Source organism: Trichosurus vulpecula, chromosome 2, assembly GCF_011100635.1.
Source record: "Trichosurus vulpecula isolate mTriVul1 chromosome 2, mTriVul1.pri, whole genome shotgun sequence".
In the NCBI taxonomy this organism is placed as follows: Eukaryota; Metazoa; Chordata; class Mammalia; order Diprotodontia; family Phalangeridae; genus Trichosurus; species Trichosurus vulpecula.
Window position 1 is genome coordinate 317,046,323 of NC_050574.1, and position 6,883 is coordinate 317,053,205.

Below are 6,883 nucleotides of genomic sequence, written 5' to 3' on the forward strand. Positions count from 1 at the left end.
AGAGAGAGGAAAGCCTCTAACATGTAGGTAGATTTCTGTGGCAGACTTTTGAAAGAACGTGGACAAGAGGCACACAGGTTAAGCAGGCATAGGTGGATTGTGATCTATATCTTTGGAGCATACTCCTGAAACAATAGAATCACAAATCCATCTAACCCCAGTATCTATAATTAATAAATAAATACAAAAGTGAAATAGTGCTTACATACACAGGTAAACTACACAAGGTAAACATAGGTAAATAAGCATAAAACATACACAAAGTGATTTCAAAGGGATATCAGGAAAGACCTTGTGTAAGTAGTGGCCCTTGAGTTGAGCCTTGAAGGAAATTAGGCCTTCTATGAAGCTGAGGTGAGGAGAGAGTGCATTTCAGACATGAGGGACAGTCTGCGCAAAGGCCTGAAATCAGAAGGCGAAATGTCATGTATGGGCCAGTAGGCTCATTAGCCTAGAAAGTAGAATGTACAAAGGAGTGTAATGTGTAATAAGCCTGCAAAGGTCAGTTAAAACCAAATTGCAAAGAGCTTTAAATTCCAAGCAAAGGAGTTCATACGTATGTTATCCTAGAGGCAGTTGGAAGCCACTAGAGCTTCTTGAGCAAGTACTAATTAATGAATTAGTCAATTATCAATTAAACAATTAAATATGGTCAAAATTAAAGGACATGGTCAACAAATCTATCAATTAATCACCAAGAACTTATTAAGTACCTATCACATGACAGACATCATGTGTGGGGATAGAAATACAAAGAGAGAATTTTGCTTTAGGACAATTGAACAGAGAAAGAATTGGAAAGGGGAGTAAATGGAGGCAGGGAAACCAATTAGGAAGCTATTGCAATAATCTAGATGAGAGGTAGTGAAGACTTGAAATAGGGTGATGGTTATGTGAATGTAAAGAAGGGAATCGATATGAGAGATATTGTAGATATATAATCAATAGACTTAGCAACTTATTCTCATGCTCTCATTCCTTTTTTTTACATCCTCTAGTTTCTTTTTCCCTCTCCCTTCCCAAACCTCCAACATCTCAACAGTCTCCTGGTTCCCCGAGGTTGCCCCATTGCAAGACCTGATCAGAGGCTATGCTCCAAACTCTTTTTTCCTCCACTCTCCAACCTCTACTAAAAGTTTTCCTCTACTGTTATTCCCCAATTGATAAATGGGCAAAGGATATAAACAGGCAGTTTTCAGACAAAGTAATCAAAGCTATCTATAGTCATATAAAAAATGCTATAAATCACTATTGATCAGAGAAATACAAATTAAAATAACCCTGAGATACTACCCCACACCTATCAAATTGGCAAATATCACAGAAAAACCCCACAAATGTTGGAGGGGATGTGGGAAAATTGAGACACTAATGCACTGTTGGTGGAGTTGTGAATTGCTTCAACCATTCTGTAGAGCAATTTGGAACTGTACCCAAAGGGTTGTAAAAGCATGCACACCCTTTGACTCAGCAACACCACTTCTACATCTGCACCCCAAAGAGATTAAAATCCAAAAGGAAGAGGACCTATATGTACAAAAATAGTTATAGTGGTAGCAAAGAATTAGAAATTGAGGTGATGCCCATCAATTGAGGAATAGCTGAACAAATTGTGGTATATGATTTTGATGGAATACTACTGGGCTGTAAGAAATGACAAGCAGGATGCTCTCGGAAAGACTTACATGAATTGATGCAAAGTGAAATAAGCAGAACCAGCAGAACATTGTACACAGTAACAGCAATATTATATGATGATCAGCTGTGAATGACGTAACTATTCTCAACAGTACAATGATTCAAGACCATTCCAAAGGATTTAAGATAAAAAACACTTTCCATCTCAAGAGAAAGAATTGATGGAATCTGAATGCAGATCAAAGCAACTTTTTAAAAATTTTCTTGATTTTTCTTGTTGTTGGGTTTTTGGCTTTTTTGGTCTGTGTCTTCTTTAACAATATGACTAATATGGAAATATGTTTTGCATGACTGCATGTGTACAAACTATATCAAATTGCTTGCCTTGTCAATGAGGGGAGAGGAAAGAGAAAGGAGGGAGGAAGGAAAGAACTTGGAACTCAAAAATTTTTAAATGAATGTTAAAAATTGTTTTTATATGTAATTAGAAAAAATATTAAACAGAAAATCAAAAAGTGGTTTAAGTATATAATAAATTCTACACATTTAAAAAAAAAGCTTTCCTCTATTGTCCTATGTCCTTGGTTAGATGACCATAGGCAATAATGGGTTTTGATTAATCCATTTGTCATTAACCTTGAGGCCTTTCCATGATTGATCTTTTATTCTGATTTTATAATCATGGGATTTAAAGCTAGGATTTAAACCCAGATCCAAAGCTCTTTCCCCTACACCATACTGCCTCCGGTAACACTCTGAATTTTGCTTTTGGTTCAATAACTCTTCACCTCAGGGCTCTTACCCTTGCTTTTCCCCCCTCCTCCCCTCCCCTCACTGAGTATCCTGTGTCTAGCTTTTAACTGCTTTGCGGGTCTCTATCTCAAGTTACTTTTCCTATTCCAATTTAATCAGTCTTACTCCAAGAATTATAAAGTACATTCAGGGTTTAAAAAACATGTTCTTTCTTGACCAAATCCCAGGGCTACTCACAATATCCGTGTTGTTCTCCTAACTTCCCAGATAAAGAAACCAAAGGCCCAGACACACTTCACTTACCCAGCACATATTTGCTGTTGCACAATCTCTCCCTTTGCCCTAGTTCCTGCTTCATCAGCATTCCTGGGGAGGTTATAAATGAGGGTTCCCCAAGGTGGAATTATGGTCAAATGATAGGAGGTCATTAGCAGGCTTCTGAGCAGACCTCCAGAGAGGAAGGGAGGCAGGCTGGAATTCATCTCCACCTCTCTTTCAGTATACTCATGACCCAATCCTCATTAAATGAGGCACCTTTATTTTTAACTCTCACAGCTCACAAGGCATGGATCATATCCTCCATGAAAAGAAAATGAGGGTATATTTATGATTATTTGACCTCTGGTATCAAGGTTAAATGCCTCCCTAGTTTAACCTACTGAAATTAGGCCCCTTTAGTTTGTGAAGACAGAGGCCAAGATGAACTATACTGAATCCTAAAGTGTATACAGAAACAAAAACCAGTAATGCCCATCAAGTCCCAGGCATAAAAAGAGTTTGCTCAACAATCCTGTGTAAATTAAAAGGGAACATGGCAAAACACAGAAACACTAGATAAAATATTTGGATTCAAATCTAAATTGTGCTACTTACTCAACTATGTGTCATGCAAGAAGTTACTTCCCCTCTCAGGGTCTTAGTTTCCCCATCTGTAAATCAAAAGTGTTGGACTAGATAATCTCTAAAGCCCATTCTATCTCTGAGTCCTAAGATATTAGATTTACTATCCTTTAAAAAGATATAAATGATTATTTACTTGAAAAAAAGCTCAATTTAATTTAGTGGACTTTGTGACCTCATTTTATATCTTTAAACAGATAATCCAGAAGGAGAGAAGAACGTGAATTGCTTCATGATCAACTGAGTGGATGAGGGAGAGAAAGAAGGAAGCAAATAAGCATTTATCAAAAACCTGCTATATGCTAGGCACTGTGCTAAGTGTCTAACGGATACCTCATTTGATCCTTGCAAGAACTATGCTATTATGATCTCCATTTTACAGTTGAGGAAACTAAGGCAGACAGAGGGTTAAACTACTTGCCCAGGGTCATATAGTGGTAAGTGTTTGAGGCTGGATCTTACAGGCCATTTTATAGATGAAGTTGATCTAGAAGAGGTTAAGTGACTTTCCATGGTCACACAAGTAGTAATTTCCAGGGGTAGAATTTGAATCCAAGTCTTTCTTCCAAATGTGGCACTCTACCCACTATCCACTACTTCCTTATTCTGTAGCCTGTATTCATCTGTTAAAACCATATAGCCATCCTCATGATCCTTGTTATATAGAGAGAAGGCAATGTTATCCCAATTTTACAGAAAGGAAGTGAAGGCTCAAGCAGGTTAAGTGCTTTGCTCATAGTCACAGAGTTAATTCATGGCAGAACAGCACCAGAACTCAGGCCTCCCAAATCCTTATTTATTATTCTTTCTATTATACTACTACAAGAATGTCATCCTCCCTACCCCCTTGCCTTGCCAACATACAGCCTCGCAAGCTCTCCCATAGACACACTCCCTGGTTGTGAACAGGAGAGTTTCTGATCATAATCCCTTGCATTTTATTTTAACTTTTCTGGGAACTTTCACAAATATCCTCTCATTTCATCAATACAACCACCCCAGGGTAAAGGTACTATTCCCAATGGACAGTAGAGGCAGTGAGGCTCAGGGATGTTTGGTTCATTCAATCAGTCATTGCCTATTTTAGATACATGCGTACACAAGTCATAATGAGAGCCACACCAGGGAATTTTCAGTCACTGGCCCATCTTGGGGTGCCTGGGTTCCTAAACGTCAGTGTCTCCCTACTAGTCATGCTTTTTCTTCCCCTATGACTAGTGTATGGAATCTCATGAGCATAAAGTTTGTTCTGTATCTGATCCTGACATGTTTTATTTCCTCTCCTGGATTCTAAGCTCCTTGAGAACAGGGATCCTGGATCATATAGCTTCATATTCAGGGTAATACTTTCACAGGTACTCAATAAACTTTTAAAAAGTTACTGAAAGAATGAGATGAAATAAGTTCATAAAGGTCACATAATTAGTGGTGGTCAGGGCTAGAACCCAACCGTCCTGAATTTCCAGTCCTGTGTTCTCCCCTCTAAGCCACTTTTTTTGTCAATACCACTACCACAAAAGCCAGACCTTCCTCCCTCAGGACTATCTTATAAGTGGAAGCACAGATTGGAGACACACCTCATTATGAGCGGATCCACTCCTGAGAAGTCATTCAGCTGAGGAAATGACACCATTCAGTGTCACAGATCACTGCTAAACAGTTGCTTTATGGAAGAGAGGCAAATTTCATTAGAATATCTCAGCTCCGTGCTGGGCCCCTGAGGCAGAGGAGAGAGAGGGAGAGAGGAGGAGAATTCCTATCAAGCACTGAACTTCTACCTAAGGAACACCACCTAATCATCTTTCAGAATAGAGTACACACAAAGTCCCAAAAGAGTGAGCTAGAGGAGATATCCCATATCTTGTAATACAATAATAATAATACCAGCAGCCGTGATAATAATTAGCATGTCTATAGGACTTACTCTGTGCCAGGCACTGTGCTGAGCTCTTTACAAATATCATCATATTAGATCCTCACAACTCTGGGAGGTGGGTGCTATTATTAGCCTCAATTTGCAGATGAGGAAATAGGCACAGAGAGGTCAAGTAACTTGCCCAAGATCACACAGCTAATGAGCATCTGAGGTTGGATTCGAACTCAAGATCTTCCTGACTTCAAGCCCAGAATTCTATCCACTATTCCACTCAGCTGCCTTAGGGTGGGTTATGAAGCTCCAGGCTTTGAACCATGATGGCACTTCCCACTAGATGGCCCTCCATATTCAATAAGTGGTTTTAGCTTAATATTTTATGAAACCTCATCAAAACTTCAAACAGTTGCTATTTAGAGATTGATGCACAAACTCAGGAAGAGATTTGGAAACATATGTTCACTGGAATCTCATATTGGATACCTCAGAAAGACAACAACCTTGTAATAGCAGGTAGAGACGAGTAAGGATCACTGTATAAGCTGTGACTATAAAATGCAGAGGCTGGTTCCACAATAAGAATGTGGTTATATTCAGGAATGTTGCTATAGTTTATAGTCATGCTTCTAAGATGTCTCTGGGTTCTTCCCTTCCCCTGTCTCCTCTACTCCCACCCGGAGTTACAACTTGGAATTATTTTACCTGGAGATTGTGACCTTGGTCTGAGTAGGAAGGTGATGGTGGCACATAAAGACTGACCAACCACGTGGGCAGTGGCCCCAGAGGAAGAGGTCAACTCATCCAGAGAATACTGTCCATGCCATTAAAGAATTGGGTCTGGGAGGTGGGCCCTAGGAAAGAGGCACCACCCTGACTATGGGACATTGGAGGTGGCAGCCCAGAGGCCATTACGCCAAGTAGTGGTAAAGGTCATGTAAGGAGGAGGTACAACCATCCAGTGAAGGAGCTTGTCCCAATGTGGATGACTCAGATCAAAGCTCAAAGCTGATCCAGGCTCATTGTGGCTCTGTCCACCTCCTTAGAATGTCCTCCCTCAATTCAACAGCAAATCAATTTAACAAACCACTTAGCCAAAGCCTACCTATCTTTCAAAACCTAGCTCCAGGGGTACAGTCTATTGTAACCCACAGATTACTCCTTTTTCTTAACTCTCACTATACTTACAATCTACATCCCATTACTAAGCTAAGCACTCAATATTGTCTATATTGTTCTTTATTACATACTTTTGTGTCACTCATGGCCTAATACAAGACTAGACACACAATAGGCCCACAAAAATGTATTGATTAACTCCTACTTCAACCCTTCTTTAGGAGAAGCCCTTCTAGGTAAAGATCTATGCTAATCCCTCCAACCTACTCCCATACCTCTCAGATATGGTCAAAGATCAATCAAATCAATAAATAAATATTTATTAAACACTTGTTATGTGCCAGGTACCATGCTAAGCCTTTAATTTCCTTTTTGACAAAGTTACTATACTTGCAGGACAAGGAAATGCTATAGATGATAATATGTGTGTATTGTAATAAAACACTTAGAAAAAAGTCTCTCCTGCTATCCTTGTGGACAAGACAGGGACATGGACTGAATGAGAGTACAGTTAAGCGGATTCAGAACTAGATGAACAACTGGACCCAGAAATGGTGGTTGACAATCAAAGGAATTATAGAGGAGAGATTACAATTCAGTATT